Source organism: Ranitomeya imitator, chromosome 1 (assembly GCF_032444005.1).
Source record: "Ranitomeya imitator isolate aRanImi1 chromosome 1, aRanImi1.pri, whole genome shotgun sequence".
Lineage (NCBI taxonomy): Eukaryota > Metazoa > Chordata > Amphibia > Anura > Dendrobatidae > Ranitomeya > Ranitomeya imitator.
In genome coordinates this window covers 985,737,886-985,765,178 of record NC_091282.1, presented here as the reverse complement: position 1 = coordinate 985,765,178, position 27,293 = coordinate 985,737,886, and positions in this window count along the sequence as shown.

Below are 27,293 nucleotides of genomic sequence, written 5' to 3'. Positions count from 1 at the left end.
TTTATTACAGAGCGGTTTTGTTAAAACTTGAATTATACTGTTACAGTCATGAAACACAGGGGGGAAAAGTTAAGAGCAAAATTAGCTGTTTTTTCCTTAAACCTTCCAATGAAAGCACTCCATGCACATAACGCTTTAGAGGCATAGTGGCTCCTTTCAGTGCCTTGTACTGAAAGGTTGAAATGAATGAGTGACGGAAGTGAACCTGCAGTTTCCGTACACACACAAAAAGTAATGAGGCAGGTAGAAGGGAAGTGAGTGCTCGAGGTGTGCTCATAAACAGAAGGCAGCCTCTGTCTGGCCTTACTGAATACCGCACTGTGAATTTAACTTTCCGTACATGAGGCTTAAGCAACCTGTACCTAACAGCTGTTAAGGAACCACAATTCCCATTGGGTTGGGAACTGTAGACGAAACAAAAACGGGAAGACCACAGATTGCCTCTTCCTGGCTGTCTCACACAAGGAAAACTATAACAGTCAAATATCAGAAACCTCTCTCAACTGTGAAGAGTCTGCTCCCCCTGATCTTTGTTCACCTTATATATTCATTGTGGAGTACTAAAGATCACAATTCCTAATCTGAAGGAAAACATGAGGGACTCCATAGGAAAGCGAATGTTTACAGCTTAAGGCCATGTTCACACTATAAAGTATTTGGACAGTATTTTACCTCAGTAAAAACCAGGAGTGGGTGATAAATACACAAGTGGTGACATGTTTCTACTATACTTTTCCTCTGATTGTTCCATTATTGATTTTACCTGACAAACACTGAGGTAAAATGCTGACCAAATACTAAACATGTGAACTAAGGATTTTTTTTTTACAGTTTCTAATAATATATCCAATTCATTGTAAAAAGAAAAACTGCAAATCTATTTTAATTCAATGTCAATGTCAAGATTCTGGATCAGTATCAGTGCACGAAAACATTCATTATTTACAATCAGAGGCTTAAAGGTACCTTCACACATAACGATATTGTTAACGATATCGTTGCTATTTGTGACGTAGCAACGATATCGTTAATGAAATCGTTATGTGTGACAGCGACCAACGATCAGGCCCCTGCTGGGAGATCGTTGGTCGCTGAATAAAGTCCAGAACTTTATTTCGTCGCTGGACTCCCTGGAGACATCGCTGGATCGGCGTGTGTGACACCGATCCAGCAATGTCTTCACTGGTAACCAGGGTAAACATCGGGTAACTAAGCGCAGGGCCGCGCTTAGTAACCCGATGTTTACCCTGGTTACCATGCTAAAAGTAAAAAAAAACAAACACTACATACTTACCTACCGCTGTCTGTCCTCCAGCGCTGCGCTCTGCACTCCTCCTGTACTGGCTGTGAGCCGGAAAGCAGAGCGGTGACGTCACCGCTCTGCTTTCCGGCTCCCAGACAGTACAAGAGGAGAGCAGAGAAGCAGAGCGCAGCGCTGGAGGACAGACAGCGGTAGGTAAGTATCTAGTGTTTGTTTTTTTTTACTTTTAGCATGGTAACCAGGGTAAACATCGGGTTACTAAGCGCGGCCCTGCGCTTAGTTACCCGATGTTTACCCTGGTTACCGGCATCGTTGGTCGCTGGAGAGCGGTCTGTGTGACAGCTCTCCAGCGACCAAACAGCGACGCTGCAGCGATCCGGATCGTTGTCGGTATCGCTGCAGCGTCGCTAAATGTGAAGGGGCCTTAAGACTTTTTGCAAAGGTTTATCTGCTTATTACAAGAAAAATCTCTTAGAAACTTAGCCCCTTAAGAAGCAACCTGATTTGAGTGGGGGAGTTATGAAATATAAAATCAGAATTTCAGTTTTGTACTACTATTTTGATAATATTGTTCATCATGACTGCAATTATACCAAATATGTGTTTTTCAAATAATAAAATGTCAGATCTTTGAACAGAGTTACTGATATGCAGTTGGTGAAATAAGTACTCAATATATCACCAGTTTCCTAAGTAAATATACAGTGGTAAGTAAAAGTTTGGGCACCTGTGGTCAAAATTAGTGTTACTGTGAACAGTTAAGCAAATTGAAGATGAAATGATTTCTAGCTGACCTAAAATTAAAAATGACATATTTCCTTTGTATTTTAAGCCAAAAAATATATAGTAATTTTTTACATTTCAAAAAATTACAAAAAGGAAAATGGGCCAGTGCAAATATTTGGGCACCCTTTGAGATTTGTGTGCTCATATAACTTTGACCAAGGTTTCATACCTTAATCAGCCTGTTCGGGTTATGGCTTGTCCACTGTCATCATTGGGAAAGACCAGGTTATGCAAATTTTCCAGATTTATTGAAACCCAGCCTCCTTTGACCTTATGCCAAAAAATAGCAGCCATGGGTTCTTCTAAGCAGCTATGTAGCACTCAAAAAGAAAATGGTGGAGGCCCACAAAGCAAGAGAATGCTATAAGAAGATAGCAAAGCGTTTTCAAGTTGCCCCTTCCTCAATTTGTAATTAAGAAATTAATGTAATTTCCCCAATATAATTAAGAAATGGCAAATAACAGGGACAGTCAAGGTCAAGATAGGATCTGGAATACCAAGCAAAATTTCAGTGAGCGCTGCTAGGATTGCTAGAGAGGCAAATCAGAACCCATGCTTGACTGCAAATTACCTTCAAAAATATTAAGCAGACTCTAGCATTGTGGTACATTTTTCTACTGTTGAGAGACAGGGGCGTGCTGAAGCTGTCAGTACTTTGATTAACAGCATGGCCATCCAGTCTGGTTCAGGGGCGTGCTGAGCTGTCACTGTGTTTATGGACAGCTCGAATAGCCAATCTGTGACTGGGAGGCGTCGACAGTCTCCAAGTGTTCACCATCCCGGGTAAATACCGTGCCTACTTAACTGAGCAGCTTCTCCCAGACCACTGCCAAACCTATATTCATCTTGTGAGGTTTGTGCTCTGCTCTCTATGCCTTGAGTTCTATATGTTTGATCTGTTGTCCGACCTTGAACTTTGTTCTGACTACCCGGTACTCTGACCTCAGAACGTTACTTGACTACACTTTTGTTTCTTCCTACTGTTTATGATGTACCCTCCTAGCTTCTGACCTTGGACTACTTGACCACTCTGACTAGGGAACATAGGGAACATTTCTCGGGGAGAGGGAATAATGGATCCAATGAAAATTTAACAAATTCTTGATGCAAACATAACATCATCTGTAAAAAAAGCTGAAGTTGAAAAAAGGATAGCTTCTACAAATGGATAATGATCCTAAACAAATAAAAATCCACAATATTCCACCTCTAAAAGTGGAAGCTGAAGGTTTTACAATGGCCCTCGCAGTCCCCTGATCTGAATATCATTAAAAATCTGTGGCTAGATCTCAAAATAGCAGTGCATGCCAGATGACCAGGAATCTCACAGAACTGGAAAAATAGATGAAAATCCCTCAAACAAGAATTGAAAGACTCTTGGCTGGCTACCAAAAGCATTTACAAGTTGTGATATTTTCAAAAGGGGGTGCTACTAGGTACTAACCATGCAGGGTGCCCAAACGTTTCCATCTGCCCATTATCCTTTTTGTAATTTTTAAAATGGAAAGGATAAATATATATTTGTTCTCTAAAATACAAAGGAAATGTGTCATCTTTAACTTTATGCCCTTTAAAGATCATTTCATCTTCAAATTGCTTAACTGTTTCTAATAACTGTAATTTTTACCAGGGGTGCCCAAACTTTTAGATGCCACTTTATTTCTTGACATGAAATGTTCACCAGATATCATTAACAAGCCATCCAATCTATGCAGGCAAAGAAATTAAACCACAGATGTCCATGAATGAAGTTATGTGCAATTATGAGAAATGACACAGGGATAAATATTGGAACACATGAAGAAAGAGAGGTTGAAAGAGCCATGGAAATTCATGACATCAGCTGAAATCTATCAGTCATTAGAAAGCATCCCTGCCACTTAGTGAAAAATAATATCAGCTGGTTCAGCTGATGGCCTATAAAAAGGTGTCTCATTACTAAGGTAAAACCAGAGAGCTGCCTCAATACCTTTGCAACCTTATTGTTGCAAAACATACTGATGACATTGATAGAAGATTTTGTAAACTACTGAAGGTTCCACAGAATGTTGTTGGAATGAAATTCCAGAAGTTGAAATAACAATTTCACCATATACTGGCCATGACTAGGTGCTCCCTCAAGATTTCAGAGGAGTGACACGAATTATCAAAAGAGTTGTCCAAGAGACAGGACCACCTCTGGAGAACTACAGAAAGATCTAGAATCAGAGGGTACAATAAAAATAAGTAATGCACTCTATCTCCACAGCCTTTATTCACGCTCACCATGCAAGACTCCATTGCTGAGCAAAAAGCAAACTCAAGTGTGAATAAAGTTTACTAAACAACATTTAGACAGCCCTGTGAAATACTGGGAGAATATACTCTGGTCAGTTAAGACCAAAATTAAACTCTTTAGATGCCATAATACACACCATGTTTAAACACCATACAAATAGTGAAGTTTAGTAGTGGAAACATCATGGTGTGGGGCTGTTTTTCAGTGTACGACACTAACAAATGTCATGAAATTAAAGCTATCTATCAGGATGATGAAGATGAAACAAGGGTGAACACACAGCCAATAAAACTCTCACTTGCTTTCAGAGAAAGAAAATAAAGCTGCTAGAATGACCTGAATCCAGTAGAAAATGTATGGAAGGATCTAAAGCTCAGAGTTCATAGAAGGGGCCCACAGAACGTTCAGGATTTGAAGTGTGTTTGTGTGGAAGAATTGGCCGAAATCACACCAGAGCAATGCATGTGACTAGTTTCTCCATACCCGAGGTGTCTTGAAGCTGTCATCACCAACAAAGGATTTTATACAAAGTATTAAATACAGTTCAGTAAGCGTGTTCAATACTTTTTTTCCTGTTCCACTTCTCATTGTTACACACAACCTAATTTATGGACCTCTATGGTTTTATTTATTTGCCTGTGTGGATTGAATTCATTGTTACTGACATCTGGTCAGAATTTCATGTCAAGAGCACGTTTAGAAATATAGGTGGACAGTGCACAGTTGAGCCCTTCATTTTTTTTCTCGGACAGCACACTGAGTGCTGAGTGAGTGCCGAGGTTCTTTATCCAACATCCACACAATCTTGCGTTGAAATCTCTTGTCAATTTTTACTTTCCATCCACATCTAGGGAGGTTAGCCACAGTGCCATGGGCTTTAAACTTCTTGATGACACTGCGCACGGTAGACACAGGAACATTCAGGTCTTTGGAGATGGACTTGTAGCCTTGAGATTGCTCATGCTTCCTCACAATTTGGTTTCTCAAGTCCTCAGACAGTTCTTTGGTCTTCTTTCTTTTCTCCACCCTCAATGTGGTACACACAAGGACACAGGACATAGGTTGAGTCAACTTTAATCCATGTCAACTGGCTGCAAGTGTGATTTAGTTATTGCCAACACCTGTTAGGTGCCACAGGTAAGTTACAGGTGCTGTTAATTACACAAATTAGAGAAGCATCACATGATTTTTCGAATAGTGCCAATACTTTTGTCCACCCCTTTTTTATGTTTGGTGTGGAAATATATCCAATTTGTCTTTAGGACAATTTTTTTTGTGTTTTTTTCATTTAAGACAAATTAAATGAAGATAATACCAAATAATTTGTGTTTGCAATCATTTTCAGGAAGAAAATGAGTATTATATGACAGAATTGCAGGGGTGTCAATACTTTTGGCCATGACTGTACTTTGAACTTTAGTCCACTGTAAGGAGTCTAATGGCCGCGTAATCAATGGGAGGTATGTGTCACATGGATGGCTGCTCCCTGTGATGTAACACGGAGTATTTTCCTTTAGTGCACATAAGCATTAAGATGTCGTTTAGTGCATCTGGGTCCGGGTTGCGCGTAAATATAAGATGGGCAGGTCTGGCTACCCACATACCTCACCTGTGGGTGTGGTTATAGCCTACATAATGGAGGCTGCGGTTTGGCACATTGTCTGTGTCTGGGGAGGGAAAAGACCTCCTGTGTGTGTGGTTCCAGAGTCAGCCTGCGTGCTGGACATTGCCCAGCCTGTCTGCTCACAGGCCTGAGGGAACAGAACCTGACTAAGGACATTTTTGTGTTTTGCTGGCTCTAAAGGCCGCTTACCTTTTTGTTGTTGCTTAGGGGTTTATAGAGCAAATAAGCCTGCACTGACTTTTTAAAGAAATGCGCCTCTTCTCTTCTTCCTGCCACACCTGAGTGAGTATGATCCCTACACCACGTTTGTTCACATGTTCAGTATTTTACATCAGTATTTGTAAGCCAACACCAGGAGTGGGTGATAAATGCAGACATGGTGAAGTGTTTCTATTACACTTTGCCTCTGACGGTTCCACTTCTGATTTTGGCTAACAAATACTGATTTAAAATACTGACCAAATACTGAACGTCTGAACGTGGTCTGTTTTAAACAGATACATTGTTAACCCATTCAACCCCGAGCCTGTATTTACCTTCATGACTGGGCCAAATTTTACAATTTTTATCACTGTCACTTTATAGGTAATAACTCTGGAACATTTCAACTGATCCCACTGATTGAGATTTTTTTCGTGACATATTGTACTGCATGAAAGTGCTAAAAGTTCTTCGATATACAGTTAGGTCCATTTATATTTGGACAGAGACAACATTTTTCTAATTTTGGTTATAGACATTACCACAATGAATTTTAAACAAAACAATTCAGATACAGTTGAAGATCAGACTTTCAGCTTTCAGTTGAGGGTATCCACATTAAAATTGGATGAAGGGTTTAGGGGTTTCAGCTCCTTAACATTTGCCAAGGAGCTGAAACTCCTAAACCCTTCATCCAATTTTAATGTGAATACCCTCAAATGAAAGCTGAAATTCTGAACTTTAACTGCATCTGAATTGTTTTGTTTAAAATTCATTGTGGTAATGTCTATAACCAAAATTAGAAAAATGTTGTCTCTGTCCAAATATATATGGACCTAACTGTAACTTGCAGTTATTTGTGAATTTTTTCTCCCAATTTTCAAACTTTAAATTCTTATACCCTTAAATCAGAGTGTTATGTCACACAAAGTAGTTAATATCATTTCCCACATGTTTACTTTACATCAGCACAACTTTTGAAACAAAATTTTTTTTGTTAGGCAGTTATAAGGGTTAAAAGTTGACCAGCGATTTCTAATTTTTACAACAAAATTTACAAAACCATATTTTTTAGGGATCACATCGCATTTGAAGTGACTTTGAGGAGTCTATATGACAGAATATATCCAAAAGTGAAATCATTCTAAAAACTGCACCCCTCACAATGCACATTCAAGAAGTTTGTTAACCCTTCAAGGAACTGAAGCAATGTGGACGGAAAAAATAAACATTTACGGTAACTTTTTTTCACAAAAATTTTTACTTTAGACCCATTTTTTTTAAAATTTTTTGCTGAGAGTGGATGCCATGTCGCCTTTGGAGAGCCCTTGATGTACCTAAACAGTGGAAATCCCCTACAAGTGACACCAATTTGGAAACTAGACCCCCAAGGAACTTATCTAGATGTATAGTGAGCACATGTGCTTCACAGAATTTTATAACGTAGAGCTGTAAAAATAAAAAAATCAAATTTTTCCACAAAAATGAACTTTTAGGTCCACATTTTGATTTTCAAAAGGGTAACGCCAGAAACTGGACCCAAAAAGTTGTTGTGCAATTGAGTATGATGCTACCCCATATGTAGAGGAAAACCAGTTTGCGCTCATGGCAGGGCTCAAAAGGTAAGGAATGACGTTTTGGAATGCAGACTTTGATGGAATGATCTGTGGGCATCATGTCACGCTTGGAGAGCCCCTAACGTGCCTAAACTGTGATAACCCCCCCACTAGTGATCTTATATTGTAATTGATCTAGTGTTTCCGTGGTATGTGAATTATTTAATGTGGTGGCATACGTGAGTTGTGTAGTGTACATCAGGTTGGCATACGTGAGTTATGTAGTTGTAAGGAGAAGAACCCAGCTAGGCGTGCTTCCTCTGTGATGGGTTCGTCACCTATGTTGCAGGGGGGAAGCTTAAGGCCCTGGACTGTTCCTGGCAGTTGAGAAAAGGGTGTGTGGCTAAACTGAGGGAATTGCAGTGTGCGAGTAATCTGACAGTTACGGTGGGAAACGAGCAGTGTGTAAGAGGTCTGTGTATGTGCTCCTAACGCAGAGTATCGTGAGAGAGCAGGCCTAAGACTTGAAGGCCAGAGGGCGATAAACGGAGACTGTCATCAGAGCCATGTACCGATATCGCTGACAGTGAGACAAAGGGCCCGAGCGTGTATGGGACATAGCCTCACGCCCACGCAGACTGGAGAGTCGTACCACTCATTGTGAACTTTATCCTGTTAAGCTTCTAAACAGACCCCACATAGAGGAAACTGCCGTGCAGGACAGAGACATTGCCTTGTGTATTCCTTCTCCTTCCAGATCCAAAGCCGGCATCAAGACCACAAGGAAACATCGCCCACAACAGGACTCAAGACGCCATCCTCTCCAGGACGCCAAATTTCCACAGCACCATTGCCTTGGCGCCACCGTTTGCACCCAGGGAATACACTGAGGACTGCGTAGGATTGATAAGTCTATTTCCTCTGACCGTATTGTCTCAGTTACTTGTTTTACTACCATGTTCCAAGTTGCAGTAGTTTGTATTCAGAAAATTTCCCTCTACTTCTCCCTGCGTGGAGTATCCACTGTAAAATTAAATCCCCTGATTACCCTTACTCTGACTCTGTTCCGTTACTGCATCCTACGTGCCTGCTGTATCCTTACATAGTGTACGTCATGTTGACATACGCGAGTTTTGTAGAGTGCATCAGGTTGACATATAAGTTGTGGTGTGTACATTAGGTTGGCATACAGTATGTTTGTCGTGTAAGTCAGAAATAAATGTATTAGTCCTTGGATGAGTGGTAGACTCTGAAACAGTCTTTCATACACAGACCAGGTTTTTCAGGGCAGGTGTCACACTGATAAATGGTGTCATTTCGTACCCCCATTCTGTAACACACTTTACACCTTTTTTGCAACCTTTCCAGTTTGAGGGATTTCACCGTGGAAATGTTGCCCTGGTACAACATGGGCACTTTCAGTTCAGGAAGTACTGGGGTTTGATCCTTCCTGACTGCCAAATATTAGGGCCTTGATCTCTACCTTCTGGATTGAAGCGTTGTACATTGTCATCTATATGATGCATAGCCAGCTTCTTGTACACCTTGTCTTTTCTCATAGCACTGTATAGCTGGAGGACTTGATCAGAGATCACCTCCACATGTTCTTGTTGTACCCCAGTACACAGTGTGGTTTGGTGTACTGGGGTACAACCTCATACAATGCTGGGGGTACAGCCATCACCATGTATGGTGGTCAAGAATAGAACATCATTCTTGTCCTTTTACTTGACCACCAGCTAATTGTCGCTACATTGGGATCTGCTCACCATTTCTGAGCAGATGCCAAATTCGTGTCCTAAGGAGGCCTCTCAGATTTTTCTGGACACTACCACAGGCTGCGGTAACTCATGCAGAGAGAGACTTGAAGAGTGGAATGCTGGTATAGAAATAATCTATATAGAGGTGATAACCTTGATCCAGAAGTGGGTGCATCAGTAACTCTTGGCGGTTGCAGGGCGCATGAAAAAGAAAAAACTGCCAAAAATAGAGCAATCAAGTACTGCTAAATGATTAGCGTGGATTAGGAAAGATCAGACCACCATTATGAAGAGATCAGGAATTCTTTTTTCTTCAGCAGGATCAGCGATGCACATGTTTCTGTGGCACAACAAGGCTCAGCATGGTGCACACAGTGATAGTGACCGCCCTGTACAAATCCGCAGCTAAAATGAGGAAGTACAGGGTGGTCACTGCCAGGTCATACTGCATCTGTGCGCTCAGATTGGTGCAATCGATGTCATCGTTGATCGCACCAATCAGAGCTGGCCTGTGAGGCGCCGATGTTGCTAGGCTCCAGCTTATGATCGGGGCTCTTACAGCACCGATCGTAAGCTGGACATCAGTGTTTCAGTCAATCTGAAAACGCTGAGATCGGCCAACCACAGCAATCAAAGTTGCGGGGGGGGGGGGGTGAATGGGGGGGGTGTAAAAATCCCTCGGGACGAAGGCACCATGTCCCCTGCTGTAAGACACAGCAGGGACAATCATGCGATCACCGTACACTTAGTCACGGTGATCACATGATTGCCATGAGGTATAAATACTGCATTGTTTGGGAAGTCCTTCCCGCCGATAACATACAGTATATATACTGCAAATGTTGGGAAGGGGTTAATAGTTAATGGATAAAAAAGATCAGTCTGCCTGCTTGAGTGAAATAAAAATGAGAAAAAACACTGATGCAATTAGTGTCATTCTAAGAAAAAACTTGGGTCAGTTTCTTTAAGATGGTAGCACTCACACGGAGATATGAATCTACTGTTACTGAAGATGGTGTAATGTGGCCCAGTGGTGGACCTGAGTTAAGAGCACAGTTGTTCAGAGGCTGCTCTATGTGTACGATATACAATACAGACCAAAAGTTTGGACACACCTTCTCATTGAAAGATTTTTCTGTATTTTCATGACTATGAAAATTGTAAATTCACACTGAAAGCATCAAAACTATGAATTAACACATGTGGAATTATATGCTTAACAAAAAAGTGTTAAACAACTGAAAATATGTCTTATATTCTAGGTTCTTCAAAGTAGCCACCTTTTGCTTTGATGACTGCTTTGCACACTCTTGGCATTCTCTTGATGAGCTTCAAGAGGTAGTCACCGGAAATGGTCTTCCAACAATCTTGAAGGAGTTCTCAAAGATGCTTAGCACTTGTTGGCCCTTTTGCCTTCACTCTGCGGTCCAGCTCACCCCAAAACCATCTCGATTGGGTTCAGGTCTGCTGACTGTGGAGGCCAGGTCATCTGGCGTAGCACCCCATCCCTCTCCTTCTTGGTCAAATAGCCCTTACACAGCCTGGAGGTGTGTTTGGGGTCATTGTCCTGTTGAAAAATAAATGATGGTCCAACTAAACGCAAACTGGATGGAATAGTATGCCGCTGCAAGAAGCTGTGGTAGCCATGCTGGTTCAGTATGCCAATTTTGAATAAATTCCCAACAGTGTCACCAGCAAAGCACCCCCACACCATCACACCTCCTCCTCCATGCTTCACGGTGGGAACAAGGCATGTAGAGTCCATCCATTCACCTTTTCTGAGTCGCACAAAGACACGGTGGTTGGAACCAAAGATCTCAAATTTGGACTCATCAGACCAAAGCACAGATTTCTACTGGTCTAATGTCCATTCCTTGTGTTCGTTAGCCCAAACAAGGTCTCTTCTGCTTGTTGCCTGTCCTTATCAGTGGTTTCCTAGCAGTTATTTTACCATGAAGGCCTGCTGCACAAAGTCTCCTCTTAACAGTTGTTGTAGAGATGTGTCTGCTGCTAGAACTCTGTGTGTCATTGACTGGTCTCTAATCTTAGCTGCTGTTAACCTGCTATTTCTGAGGCTGGTGACTTGGATAAACATCCTCAGAAGCAGAGGTGATTCTTGGTCTTCCTTTCCTGGGGCGGTCCTCATGTGAGCCAGTTTCTTTGTAGCGCTTGATGGTTTTTGCAACTGCACTTGGGGACACTTTCAAAGTTTTCCCAATTTTTTGCTTTTTTTCTTGCCATAATACAAATTCTAATAGTCTATAAAGTAGGACTATCAGCTGTGTATCCACCAGACTTCTGTTCAACACAACTAATGATCCCAACTCCATTTATAACGCAAGAAATCCCACTTATTAAGCCTGATAGGGAACACCTGTGAAGTAAAAACCATTTCTGGTGACTACCTCTTGAAGCTCATCAAGAGAATGCCAAGAGTGTGCAAAGCAGTCATCAAAGCAAGAGGTGGCTACTTTGAAGAACCTAGAATATAAGACATATTTTCAGTTGTTTCACACTTTTTTGTTAAGTATATAATTCCACATGTCTTAATTCATAGTTTTGATGCCTTCAGTGTGAAGTTACAATTTTCATAGTCATGAAAATACAGAAAAATCTTTAAATGAGATGTGTCCAAACTTTGGTTTGTACTGTACCTGGCCATTACTGTATGAGTGTAGTGGGTGGTATCAAAGTAATCTGCAGCACTCATTGCGGTCATGATAATCATTAATGTACTGTCAGGATAGTCCTAGTCCTGCTTTTATTCAGCAAGTGCATGACACTGAGACATGGGCAGCATTGTTTGCTCTGGATAAGTCAGGGCTGGCTCCTAACTTGTGATCGACACATATATTGTGTATGCCGGCTTACAGGTAGACTGCAGCACTTGTAACATTTTTGTGGCATTTGTTCTAGGAACCTTGCTGCTGAGAAATATTTTAGCAGTGGCTTTCAGATGCGCGATAGTGATGTGAACTACCTGCACATATGAAACCAGCCTTATACTTTAGAGCCAATGTGAAGAGATTCAGCCCATTGCCGATCATTCAGCCTAGAGAAGCTGAGCACAAAAATACAAAAAAATTCAGGACTTTAGTGAGCTATTGGCATAAATAAAGGGTTTTTCTGAGCTAAGTAGTACATACAGTCTGAATTCACTCTTAGCAACTGATGAGATGAATCATGACAGTGTGTAAGGTATTCCCGATGTGGGCTGTCACTTATGCAATTAGCCTGCTTGTAAGAAATGTGCTGAATATTCTCACCTGGCTGCTCTTAATTCTCTTCTACTAAGAAAAGTCGGATAAGAGTAGTTGGCACATCACCACAAGTAGTCAAATCGCCTACATACAGCCACGACCTCCCACTCATACACGGCATACAAGTAAATGTACATTGTACTCAGTCATGATTCGGCAGTTTGCAGTTATCTAGAATCACTGTAGACTTTTCACCATAAAAATCTTTTAAAAACAGTAGACCAAAACTTGTCTGGATTTTTTTCCGAATCAGGACCTCTTTTTGTCACATGATGTTTTGTAGGTATTGAAGCTCCACCCCGTTGTTGACTTGAATTGACATGAGATGCAATACCTGGCACAGCTCATGGACAACAGTGGCGCTGTTTCAGAAAAAAAAAAAAGAAGCTAACTTTTTTATTTTAATTCTGGACAACCTGTTGTTGGTAGCTTGGTATAACTCACAGTACAAGGTGTCAAGGTGAGTTTATTGCAAAAGGAAAAAAGAAATCTCCGAACTTGTTTGAGCCAGTAAATCTTCCTATGTGACGCCCGAGAGACCGGGGTACCCAGCACCGGACCAATGGGGTCTGTCTCTTGAGGGGGATGTCACGGGTGGCTTGACCCGGTGCTGTGGCCTCAGGCAATGCACAGTGTAAAGGGTATCGTGAGGGAACAGGCACTTACTTGATCAGCAGCAGGTTCTCCCAGCGGTGATGATCCCAATCCTGGATAGATGGCTATTGTCCAAATGAAAGACTGAGGCACTGAAACGTTTAACCAGTTTACTTTAACAAAAAAAGGATTTACAACCAGTCCTGTCACCGGAGTCTGTATGGGAACTCTGAGTTACTTTGACCCTGCCGGGGTCTGTGCCTCTTATTGTACGCAATATCTGTGTGGCCCTGCTGCTGTATGTGAACTGGCTGCCGACCCAATCTGTCCCCTCCGGGTCCTGGTTCAACGGGCAACCCGAGTCCTTTTATCGGCTTACCCCCTCTGGGAGTACCGCTGAACTCTGTGTCTGTTGCTGCGTCCGACCCTAGTGAAGCTGATATCACCTCACGTTTTTCCGGTTGCTGTATTATATGTAATGAATACAGCCACGGATCCGGTATCCGTCTTTGCGCCTGTTCTGGGTAGTGATTAATGCTACCCGGTTCTCACAATGTCCTTTTTCTCTATCCCTCTTCTCCTCAGGCCGGTGATTTGGGCCTGGAAACCGTCATAGGGCTGTTAGAAATTCAGCTGTATGACCTCTCACTTTCAGCTCCTTAGCCCAACTGCCAGTTCTTCTCTCAGACCAGAATGGATCAAGGGGAGTCTCTGGAGCTCCCCCTTCTGGCCAGAGGAGGTAGTGCAGTCTTGCTATTTTAGTATTTGTATTCAGTGTCAGTAACTATATTTGTGGCAAATACCTCTAGGGGTGCCACATTCCCCCTTAGTTAAGAACAGTACTCCGGGACTGTGGGACGATAACATTTTGAAATAACAATTAATATGTACAGAGTCTTAAAAATGAAAAGTTACAAAAACCACTCAAGGAAACAAAAATAGAGTTCGGTAAAAAGTCACTTCAAATAGCGTCCATTAATACAGTTCTATCCTTGAAGGTACTAGGAAAGGCACTGCACTTTGTGTCCAAGAATTTAGTTCCATTTTTCCAACGGAGTTATCAATATAACGTCTAAAGAAAGTTCAAAAAGATCAAAAAGCAAAGATTAAAAAGCAGTCTTTGCGGAGCTTTGATTTAGTGCCTCCGGGCTGATAAAAAGTTCAAGAATATGCAAGAAGTTCATACAGACAAGTCTCTGTAGGTACTGGGCTTAAACGTTGCAGAATGATAACAATAACTATAGTTTTATAGTTGGTAATCTGCATACCTGGCCGGTAATTGACCCTGGGTACTACGCTGTGATCTACGTAACAGCGGTATCTCTCCATGTGGTGTACTACTGTCTACTGCGGATGTAGTATCTGCCCGCTCTGCTAAAGATAATTCCACGACTATGGAGTTGGTAAGTCCACCGTGAATGGGATCACTCTGATCAGGAATCTGTTCTTCCTGGCCTGGAATCTCCTGTAGTACGGGGTCAGCCTCTTCCTGTCTTGGGACTTCTGGTATTGGGTTCGGTGTTGGGTAAAAGGCCACCATGGGAACCACTACTGCACCATGGTATGTTAGTAGGGTTTTGGGAAAGTCTCCTATACAGGTGTGATACATTTCCTCTTCTTTTTCCTTTACTGGTTGGACCTGCATGGGTTGAATAACTTCTGGTTCTGGCTGGACAACTTCTGTCTCTTTCAATGCTTCCGGACATAATTTAAGATTGTCTCTTGACACTAGTACAGATGTTAAGCCCCCGTTTTTGCTAATGAGACACATTTTAGGATTATCCATTCTTGTTGGTAAAACTGTGTAGGGTACGGCTTCCCACTGATTGTCTAGTTTATTGGTTCAACGATTTCTCTTGAGCACTTGGTCACCCGGTCTTAATGGGGTCACTAGAGCATTCTGGTTGAAAGTTCGCTCTTGTCTTTCTCTAGTTTGCTGAAGGCTTCTTTCCACACTCTCTTGCACTTGGCGATACTGCTTTTGCCGTATGATATCCCAATTGGAGTCTTGGACTTCTGCGTCTGGTTTCAGAATTCCTATTTCTAGATCGATTGGTAATTGGCCGGGTCTTGCACGCATAAGGTAAGCTGGGGTGCAATTGGTGGAACTCACCGGGACATGATTATACAGATCCACCAAGTCAGGCAATTTCTCTGGCCATTGATTCCTTTCTGCCTCAGGTAAAGTCTTTAGTAGTTCTATTACAATATGGTTCATCTTCTCGCATAAGCCGTTTGTTTGTGGATGATAGGCCGCCGTCCGGATCTTTTTGCAACCATACATATTACAGAATTCTCTGAAGATCTCTGATTCAAAGGCTGTACCTTGGTCGGTGAGAACCTGTTCCGGATATCCATGGGGTCTACAAAAGTACGTTTGGAACGCTTTGGCTGCTGTTTTTGCTGTCAGATCTTTTACGGGTACTACTACCAAGAAGCGTGAATAATGGTCCACGATGGTCAAGGCATAGACATAGCCGGACCGGCTTGGTGTCAACTTCACGTGGTCCATGGCTACAAGTTCAAGTGGTTGTTTGGTGATTATGGGCTGCAGTGGTGCTCTTTGGTTCTTTTGATCGTTTCTTCTGAGGTTGCACGGGCCACAATTTCTGCACCACTGTTCGATTGATTTTCTCATCCCGACCCAATAAAATCTTTCTCTTAGAAGTACTTCTAACTTTTTCCAACCGAAGTGACCAGCACCATTATGGTAAGCTTCGAGGACCATCTTGACATCTTGTTTAGGCACGATAATCTGCCAAACCAATTCATGTGTTTTCGGATTGGTGTACCTTCTACAGAGCTTCCCTTGATACAGGAACATTTTGCCTCTCTCTTTCCAGAGTTGATGCGTCTCTTCTGGGGCATCCTCATCGGGATATGAACTTTGCTCAGTTAACAGTTCCTTCACCAACTTCACAGCCGGATTGCTGTCTTGGGTGTCAGCCCATCTATGGTGTGCTAACGGATTAAAATTCACCTCTTGTTGTTTCTGATAGGTACTGGACTGATGATGTTTTGCCTTGGGATGATGGAAGGCTGGTAGTTCAATTTCTTCAAGCTCCCCCGTTTCTTCTTCTACATCTCTCAAGTGTGGCATCCGGGATAGGGCATCAGCATTTCCATTCTTGCGACCTGCTCGATACTTGATCTTGAAGTTGTAATTAGATAACTGGGCTATCCATCGCTGTTCTAACGCACCTAATTTGGCTGTGTCCAGGTGGGTCAACGGATTGTTGTCAGTATAGACAATAAATTCTGCAGCAGCCAGATAGTGTTTGAAACGTTCAGTCACAGCCCAAACTACTGCCAGTAGTTCCAATTTGAAGGAGCTATAATTTTCTGAATTTCTTTCAGTAGGCCGGAGCTTTCTACTTGCAAAGGCGATGACTTTCTCCCGACCTTCTTGTTTTTGTGACAGCACTGCTCCTAGTCCCATATTACTGGCATCGGTGTAGAGGATGAAAGGTTGATGGTAATCTGGGTATGCCAGAACCTCTTCTCCGGTTAGTGCCTTCTTTAGTTGTTCAAAGGAGTCTTCCCTTTCATCGTTCCACTGAAAAGGAGGGTTTCGGTTTGAAGGTTTCTTCGTCTGCCCTACCAAGGCGTCTTGCAAGGGTGCTGCCAATTTGGTAAATCCTTTTATAAATCTGCGATAGTAACCCACCAATCCCAGGAATTGCCTCACTTCTTTTGCGTTGGTAGGTCTTGGCCAATCCCTTATGGCGCTTATTTTCTCGGGATCCGGTGCTACTCCCTCCGAACTCACGATGTGTCCCAGGTACTGTACCTTTGGCTTGAGAAGGTGACATTTGGATGGCTTGATTTTCATGCCATACCTGGATAAGGCTTCGAACACTTCTGCCAGGTCTATTAAGTGTTGTTTGTAAGTCTTTGAGTAGACGATCACATTATCTAGGTACAGGAGGACGGTCTCGAAGTTCTTGTGTCCGAGGCAGCATTCCATCAGCCGCTGGAAGGTACCGGATGCGTTGCAGAGTCCGAATGGCATGCGATTAAATTCACATAGACCCATTGGTGTGGTGAATGCCGTCTTTTCCTTATCTCTCTCAGCCACAGGGACTTGCCAATACCCGCTTGTTAAGTCTAAGGTGGAAAAATAATTAGCAGATTTCAAAGCAGTCAAGGACTCTTCTATCCTAGGCAAGGGGTAGGCGTCTTTATGGGTGATGTTATTAATCCGCCGGTAGTCTACGCACATTCTCATGCTTCCGTCCTTTTTTTTGACAAGCACTAGAGGGGCCGCCCAGGGGCTACAGCTGTCTCTTATTACCCCGGCCTGTTTCATCTCCCTCAGCATATCTTTTGCACATTGATAGTGAGCGGGCGATATGGGTCTATATCTTTCTTTTATTGGGGGATGGTCACTGGTGGGGATTGTGTGTTCTACCCCTTCTATCCGTCCGAAGTCCAATGGGTGTTTACTGAAGACTTGTTCATATTCCGTCACTAGCCTATACACCCCTTGTTTTTGATGGGTAGGTGTTGAATTTATGCCCACGTGTAGCTGTTGACACCAATCCTCCAATTCTCCGTCTGAGCCGTTGCCTTCCACCTGACAGGTTGGTTCTAAGGGATCAATGGTTGTGATGGCATTGTTGTCAACAGTATATAGCTTTGCCACTGTAGCATACCTTGGCAAAGTGACCTCTTCCTCTCCACAGTTCAAAAGTCGTACCGGCACTCGTCCCCGGTGTACCTCGACTACCCCTCGTGCTGTGAGTATAGTGGGCCTGCTGTCGGTGTACACTGGTTCTATTAAGGCTTGATAATCTCGTCCCTTAGTACCAATGGCTGCTCTACACCATACCAGCATTTCTGTTTTTGGTGGGATTACAATAGATGTTGGATCACTTACCCTCACACTGCCGATTTCTCCACCTGCAACTTCTACCTGTTGCCTTAACATCAATACTTTTATTTCCCTTTGGAGAACTCTCTGCTGGCAGGATTGGGCAGTTTCAGCAATTTGCTGTAAGACAGAAATAACTTCGGAAAAGCAGTTCTCTAACACATTCATTCCTATCAATACAGTTGGTTCACAGTTCCGCCGGGCAACATCAACAACAATTATACCCTGTTTCTTCAATTCTACTTTACCAATCTTTATGGTCATCTCCCTGAATCCTAGTTTCGGTACCAACTTACCATTACTGGCCCATATATCTAGTTCAACATCAGAGGGCCCTTTATCAATATCTGCATCAGCCCAGTACCTCTTATAAAGGATATACGGTATAGATGAAATCTGGGAACCTGTGTCCAGCAAAGTGTTGAGGGGAATTCCGTCCAGCACGATAGGGATAATGGGTCGTCCTCCGATGTACCTGTCGTGCCAGGGTGTTGGGCCTTGAAAGTTCATTCCTGCGAAGCGGCCCGCATTCACAGGGGATTCCCGTTTAAATCACAATCTCGTGCAAAGTGGCCTGGCTGCTGGCAACGGCGGCAAATGGGCTGTCCATCCGGTTGGTAGCGGTCGCGGGGTCGTCCTCTCCATGTCGGGTATCTCCGGGGTCTCATCCATGGAACATCCTCTCTACGGTTTGCGAACTCTATCTTGGGTCCTCTCATCTCCTGCATGGTTTTAGCCATTGAAGCAAAAACATCAGTTAAAGAGTCAAGTTTTTGTTGAAGAGCCTCATTAGTACTGGGCCCCAGGGGCTTAGCAATGGCCCCGGACATAGCTGATGTCACTGGCACTCCCTGTTGTTGAGGTGCCTCTGCCATAGGTTGCGCAGGATCCTGATCCCGAGGTGCCTCTGCCAGCTGGAGACGTATAGCGCTCTCCTTTAATTGAGCAAATGTCAATTCAGGGTTCTTAAAAACAAGCATGCTCACATGCCCCCGGTGAGAAGGGGTGTAGAGTCCCTCCATAAATTGATCTCTTAGCAGTTTATCCGCTCCGGTGTTAAAAATGGGTTCAGCCAGTGTAAGTGATTTAAGGGCTTCCTGCAGGTTTAAGGCAAAGTCTCTCACGCCCTCATTAACTTTTTGTTTGCAATTAAAGAATCGTATTTTAGCTTTGCTGCTGGCAGTGGTTTCAAATGTAGCTTTTAATCCAGCAAATATGCGTTCAACAGTGCCTTTTAGATCAGCTGCCCATGCTGTGACTTCTCGCTTAGCATGGCCACTTAACTGCATCATCAGGAGACTAACATGCTGAACTTCACCCACGGGGAACATGTTAAAATGGGCCAGCATCTTTTCTCTGAAATCGTCAAGGGTATTAGGCTCACCTTCATACATTGGAAGCCACGGGCCACCTGGGGTATATGGCATCAGCACCGGCATGATGGGCGCCACTCCTTGCACCGCTGCGCTACCAGACGCTCTATCGACACTCTGTCTTTCAGCTGCATTAGCGCCGCCGGGTGCTGCGGCGTCTCCGTGCTGCGACATACTGTGCCCCCTTAGTTAATCCGGACCCTTCTGGTCCTCCGCTTCTGTCGGGATAGTGTAGATTCGTTCTGCTGTGCAGCAGGATTGGTTTTCCCCTTGCTATGACGTCAGAGCGCTCAGCTTGGTGCCGCCCACAATGACACGCCCCCTGCTGCTCCCGCCCGCCGCACGCTCTGTAATGGCGGATTCTGAAGTTTTTCAGTTAGACTGGGGCTCAGGTAATGGCGTAGCTCAATTAACAGTCTCGCGCCTAACGGTTATGAGGTGATTACCTCAGGGGATGGCGGCCATCTTTATTCCATTATAACCAATGGGGAAAAGTCACTTTCAATAGTTTTTAATGGGAAATGGAATTTTCTTTAATAAAATCAATTTTCACGATTTTTCATCCAAGTTTTCAAAGTTTTGGGCTCCAATCACGGCACACAATACCCGGTATATGGGCTGGCTTTATCCTGTTCGTGACGCCAATTGTGACGCCCAAGAGACCGGGGTACCCAGCACCGGACCAATGGGGTCTGTCTCTTGAGGGGGATGTCACGGGTGGCTTGACCCGGTGCTGTGGCCTCAGGCAATGCACAGTGTAAAGGGTATCGTGAGGGAACAGGCACTTACTTGATCAGCAGCAGGTTCTCCCAGCGGTGATGATCCCAATCCTGGATAGATGGCTATTGTCCAAATGAAAGACTGAGGCACTGAAACGTTTAACCAGTTTACTTTAACAAAAAAAGGATTTACAACCAGTCCTGTCACCGTAGTCTGTATGGGAACTCTGAGTTACTTTGACCCTGCCGGGGTCTGTGCCTCTTATTGTACGCAATATCTGTGTGGCCCTGCTGCTGTATGTGAACTGGCTGCCGACCCAATCTGTCCCCTCCGGGTCCTGGTTCGACGGGCAACCCGAGTCCTTTTATCGGCTTACCCCCTCCGGGAGTACCGCTGAACTCTGTGTCTGTTGCTGCGTCTGACCCTAGTGAAGCTGATATCACCTCACGTTTTTCCGGTTGCTGTATTATATGTAATGAATACAGCCAAGGATCCGGTATCCGTCTTTGCGCCTGTTCTGGGTAGTGATTAATGCTACCCGGTTCTCACAATGTCCTTTTTCTCTATCCCTCTTCTCCTCAGGCCGGTGATTTGGGCCTGGAAACCGTCATAGGGCTGTTAGAAATTCAGCTGTACGACCTCTCACTTTCAGCTCCTTAGCCCAACTGCCCAACTGCCAGTTCTTCTCTCAGACCAGAATGGATCAAGGGGAGTCTCTGGAGCTCCCCCTTCTGGCCGGAGGAGGTAGTGCAGTCTTGCTATTTTAGTATTTGTATTCAGTGTCAGTAACTATATTTGTGGCAAATACCTCTAGGGGTGCCACACCTACATTACAGGAAGGCTACAGGTTCACGATCAGGCATAAGTGATGTGGAAAGTCTCGCAGTACAGACATCACCTGTTCTCTACCTCTGCTTCATGTTTTACAGGCAGGTAATATAGCTGCGGCCCCTTCGCTACATGTGACAGATTTCTTATCCACGAGAAGGTATTATTAGTATTAGCTCTTTCTCTCTTTACGTAATATGCTGCCAGGATGAAAACATTTTGTGGGTATAATGCACCTCGCATTACACAACGAATAGAAAAATCTTCAAGCATATGCAACGGAAACTAGAAAGCGGAATGGGTTAGACAGAACAAATAACACGTTAATAATCTACACGCTATGATCAATAGAGAGAAAGGAAGTGATCGTATTTCTATCCCTCGTTTGCTGCTCCTTACTAACGAGTTATTGCCTGCAGTGGTTACATGGGTATGATGAGTGATGGAACGAAACCTTCACAAGTGTATCAGGAAAATGATGGTTTGTAGAGTGACAACAGTATATGTTGAAGGTCGGAGGAGGAAGTGCTCCATTGTTACACTGCTCTTTATTTTAACCCCACAGCCAATTTCCGTTTTTTCCTCCCCTTCTTCCCAGAGCTATAACTATTTTATTTTTCTGTCCACAGACATATGAAGGCTGTTTTTTTGCGAGACGAGTTGTACTTTGCGAGACGAGTTGTATTTTTGAATTACACCATTTATTTTAGCAAATACTGTACTTGTAAACTGGTAAAAAAAATCCTAATGCTGTGAAATTCTGAAAAAACACAATACACTTTTTTGGGAAATGTTTTTACTGTGTACAGTTTGTGGTATAAATGACCACGCAATATGATTCTCCTCATCCATACGATTACAGAGATACCAAATATGTACAGTTTTTTATTTTATTTTAGTGTTGAAAAAAAAAAACAATTGCGGAAATTTTTTGGGGGGGAGTTGTGTCGCCATTTTCAGAGAGCCAGAACATTTCTATTTTTTGTCCGATGGAGCTCTGTGACTGCTTATTTTTTGCAGGGTGAGATGACATTTTTATTAGTACTATTTTGGGAAAATATGTGACTTTTTGATCGCTTGTTACAGCATTTTTTTGGGAACTGCAGCGACCAAAGCATAATTTTGGCGTTCTTGAATTTTTTCCACTTGCAGTGTTTACTGATTGCTTTGTTTTTATATTTTGATAGATTGGACTTTTCTGAATTTTGCGATTCCACAAGTGTATTTTTTTTCTATTTTTATATCTTTATTTTCAGTGGGGGAAAGGAGGACGATTTGAACTTTTTTTAAAAACTTTTTTCTCTTTACCTGTAAGCTCCATTAGGGAGCTTGAAGATGCGATCGTCCGATCGTATTTGCTATATGCAGCGATGCCACAGACTTCAAAGCCCGGCCACAGGCAGGGTTTCAGAGGAGCTCCGTAATGACGATCACATCATGTGCGTGCCGATGGGTGGAAGTACTGACATGCGCACGTTAACAGGTTAACACTCCAGCTGCGACTAGCTGTGTGATCTGGCTCCATACATCCGCTTCAGACATGCGCCATAAATATACAGTGGATTTCATGAAGGGGTTAAACTTTTTTGAAAGATTTTTGAACTGAACATGTTTGTGTACCTTAACCACTTCATAACCTTGGGATTTTCCGTGTTCGTTTTTCGCTCCCCTCCTTCCCAGACCCATAACTTTTTTATTTTTCTGTCAATTTGGCCATGTGAGGGCTTATTTTTTGCGGGAAAAGTTGTACTTTTGAACGGCATCATTGGTTTTACCATGTTGTGTACTAGAAAATGGGAAAAAAATTCCAAGTGCAGTGAAAATGCAAAAAAAGTGCAATCCCACACTTGTTTTTTGTTTGGCTTTTTTGCTAGGTTCACTAAATGCTAATACTGACTTGCCATTGATTCTCCAGGTCATTACGAGTTCATACACACCAAACATGTCTAGGTTCTTTTTTATCTAAGTGGTGAAAAAAAATTCCAAACTTTGCTAGAAAAAAAAAAAATGGTGCCATTTTCCGATACCCGTCTCCATGTTTCGTGATCTGGGGTTGGTTGAGAGCTTATTTATTTTTTGTGTTCCAAGCTGATGTATTTATTGATACAACTTTTGTGCAGATACGATCTTTTGATTGCCTGTTGTTGCATTTTAATGCAAAGTCGTGGCGACCAAAAACACGTAATTCTGGTGTTTCGATTTTTTTTTTTCGCTACGCTGTTTAGCGATTAGGTTAATGCTTTTTTTATTGATAGATCGGGCGATTCTGAACACGGCGATACCAAATATGTGTAGGTTTGATTTTTTTTAAATTGTTTTATTTTGAATGAGGCAAAAGGGAATCAAGCTTGAGGAGGCTAATTTGCATATTCTAGGTGCCTTCTGGGAAAAGCGAAGAGTCTCCCTAAGCTAGAAGATCGTTGGGTACAGCTGGGACCAGCTGCTTGGAAAGCATCACCAAACCAGGGAATCAAGCTTGAGGAGGCTAATTTGCATATTCCAGGTGCCTTCTGGGAAAAGCGAAGAGTCTCCCTAAGCTAGAAGATCGTTGGGTACAGCCAGGACCAGCTGCTTGGAAAGAATCACCAAACCAGGGAATCAAGCTTGAGGAGGCTAATTTGCATATTCCAGGTGCCTTCTGGGAAAAGCGAAGTTTCCCTAAGCTAGAAGATCGTTGGGTACAGCCGGGACCAGCTGCTTGGAAAGCATCACCAAACCAGGGATTCAAGCTTGAAGAGGCTAATTTGCATATTCCAGGTGCCTTCTGGGAAAAGCGAAGAGTCTCCCTAAGCTAGAAGATCGTTGGGTACAGCCGGGACCAGCTGCTTGGAAAGAATCACCAAACCAGGGAATCAAGCTTGAGGAGGCTAATTTGCATATTCCAGGTGCCTTCTGGGAAAAGCGAAGAGTCTCCCTAAGCTAGAAGATCGTTGGGTACAGCCGGGACCAGCTGCATGGAAAGCATCACCAAATTTTTGCCTGCAGGACATTATTGCAAGAGAGCTTGGCTGAGTAGATTACACAAGAAGGAAAACACACAGCAAGTCAGCAGGATCTAGGAGCAACATGGCAGATGTGACAACCTACATGGTGAGCTGCAGTATGTGCTACATGTTCACAGATCGACCAGAAGAAGAATCAAATTTCACCTGTCAGAAGTGTAGACTAGTGGCCCTTTTAGAAGAAAAGGTGCTGGGTCTGGAAGAAAGAATAGCAACTTTGAAACTCATCAAAGAGAATGAAGACTTTCTAGACAGAACAGAAGCATCTCTACTGGTCACAGAAGGTGAAAAAAGTGTCAGAGAACCTCCAAAAGCAGATGAGTGGAAGCATGTGACCAAAAGAAGCAAGAAGACCATGGAGAAATCACCAACCACACAACTGAAGAACCGATATCAAATCTTTGTAGAGGATGAAGATGGCACACCTAAGGATGAAGCAATACCAGCAAGCAAAAAAGAAAAAGGCACACAGCAACAAGTGACAGCAAAAAGTACAGCCAAGAAGCAACGAAGAGTGGTGGTGGTGGGAGACTCACTACTGAGAGGCACAGAAGCAGCCATCTGCAGACCGGACATAACCGCAAGAGAAGTATGCTGCCTTCCAGGTGCGATGATCAAGGATGTGACCGATAGGATACCAAAGCTCTTCAGCTCCAAGGACGTCCACCCATTTCTTCTGATACATGTTGGCACCAATGACACGGCAAGGAAGGACCTACCGACAATCTGTAAAGACTTTGAAGAGTTGGGGAAGAAAGTAAAGGAACTGGATGCACAGGTAGTTTTTTCTTCTATCCTTCAAGTAGACGGGCATGGCACCAGGAGATGGAACAGGATCCTTGATGCAAACAACTGGCTAAGACGATGGTGCAGACAACAAGGATTCGGATTCCTGGACCACGGTGTGAATTACTTGTACGATGGACTCCTCGCCAGAGACGGACTACACCTCAACAAACCTGGGAAACACACATTCGCCAGAAGACTCGCTACACTCATCAGGAGGGCGTTAAACTAGAAGAAGAGGGGACGGGAAGAAAAACATTAGACTTGAACAAAGAAGATCCAGGAAAACATACTCAGAAGGGAGGTAAGAACATTTCTAAAGCAATCCACAGCGAGGAGATTGGAACAAAACAAAATCCTCTAAACTGCATGCTCGCAAACGCCAGAAGCCAGACAAACAAGATGGAAGAACTAGAAGCAGAAATATCTTCAGGTAACTTTGACATAGTGGGAATAACCGAGACATGGTTAGATGAAAGCTATGACTGGGCAGTTAACTTACAGGGTTACAGTCTGTTTAGAAAGGATCGTAATAATCGGAGAGGAGGAGGGGTTTGTCTCTATGTAAAGTCTTGTCTAAAGTCAACTTTAAGGGAGGATATTAGTGAAGGAAATGAGGATGTCGAGTCCATATGGGTCGAAATTCATGGAGGGAAAAATGGTAACAAAATTCTCATTGGGGTCTGTTACAAACCCCCAAATATAACAGAAACCATGGAAAGTCTACTTCTAAAGCAGATAGATGAAGCTGCAACCCATAATGAGGTCCTGGTTATGGGGGACTTTAACTACCCGGATATTAACTGGGAAACAGAAACCTGTGAAACCCATAAAGGCAACAGGTTTCTGCTAATAACCAAGAAAAATTATCTTTCACAATTGGTGCAGAATCCAACCAGAGGAGCAGCACTTTTAGACCTAATACTATCTAATAGACCTGACAGAATAACAAATCTGCAGGTGGTCGGGCATCTAGGAAATAGCGACCACAATATTGTACAGTTTCACCTGTCTTTCACTAGGGGGACTTGTCAGGGAGTCACAAAAACACTGAACTTTAGGAAGGCAAAGTTTGACCAGCTTAGAGATGCCCTTAATCTGGTAGACTGGGACAATATCCTCAGAAATAAGAATACAGATAATAAATGGGAAATGTTTAAGAACATCCTAAATAGGCAGTGTAAGCGGTTTATACCTTGTGGGAATAAAAGGACTAGAAATAGGAAAAATCCAATGTGGCTAAACAAAGAAGTAAGATAGGCAATTAACAGTAAAAAGAAAGCATTTGCACTACTAAAGCAGGATGGCACCATTGAAGCTCTAAAAAACTATAGGGAGAAAAATACTTTATCTAAAAAACTAATTAAAGCTGCCAAAAAGGAAACAGAGAAGCACATTGCTAAGGAGAGTAAAACTAATCCCAAACTGTTCTTCAACTATATCAATAGTAAAAGAATAAAAACTGAAAATGTAGGCCCCTTAAAAAATAGTGAGGAAAGAATGGTTGTAGATGACGAGGAAAAAGCTAACATATTAAACACCTTCTTCTCCACGGTATTCACGGTGGAAAATGAAATGCTAGGTGAAATCCCAAGAAACAATGAAAACCCTATATTAAGGGTCACCAATCTAACCCAAGAAGAGGTGCGAAATCGGCTAAATAAGATTAAAATAGATAAATCTCCGGGTCCGGATGGCATACACCCACGAGTACTAAGAGAACTAAGTAACGTAATAGATAAACCATTATTTCTTATTTTTAGGGACTCTATAGCGACAGGGTCTGTTCCGCAGGATTGGCGCATAGCAAATGTGGTGCCAATATTCAAAAAGGACTCTAAAAGTGAACCTGGAAATTATAGGCCGGTAAGTCTAACCTCTATTGTTGGTAAAATATTTGAAGGGTTTCTGAGGGATGTTATTCTGGATTATCTCAATGAGAATAACTGTTTAACTCCATATCAGCATGGGTTTATGAGAAATCGCTCCTGTCAAACCAATCTAATCAGTTTTTATGAAGAGGTAAGCTATAGGCTGGACCACGGTGAGTCATTGGACGTGTTATATCTCGATTTTTCCAAAGCGTTTGATACCGTGCCGCACAAGAGGTTGGTACACAAAATGAGAATGCTTGGTCTGGGGGAAAATGTGTGTAAATGGGTTAGTAACTGGCTTAGTGATAGAAAGCAGAGGGTGGTTATAAATGGTATAGTCTCTAACTGGGTCGCTGTGACCAGAGGGGTACCGCAGGGGTCGGTATTGGGACCTGTTCTCTTCAACATATTCATTAATGACCTGGTAGAAGGTTTACACAGTAAAATATCGATATTTGCAGATGATACAAAACTATGTAAAGCAGTTAATACAAGAGAAGATAGTATTCTGCTACAG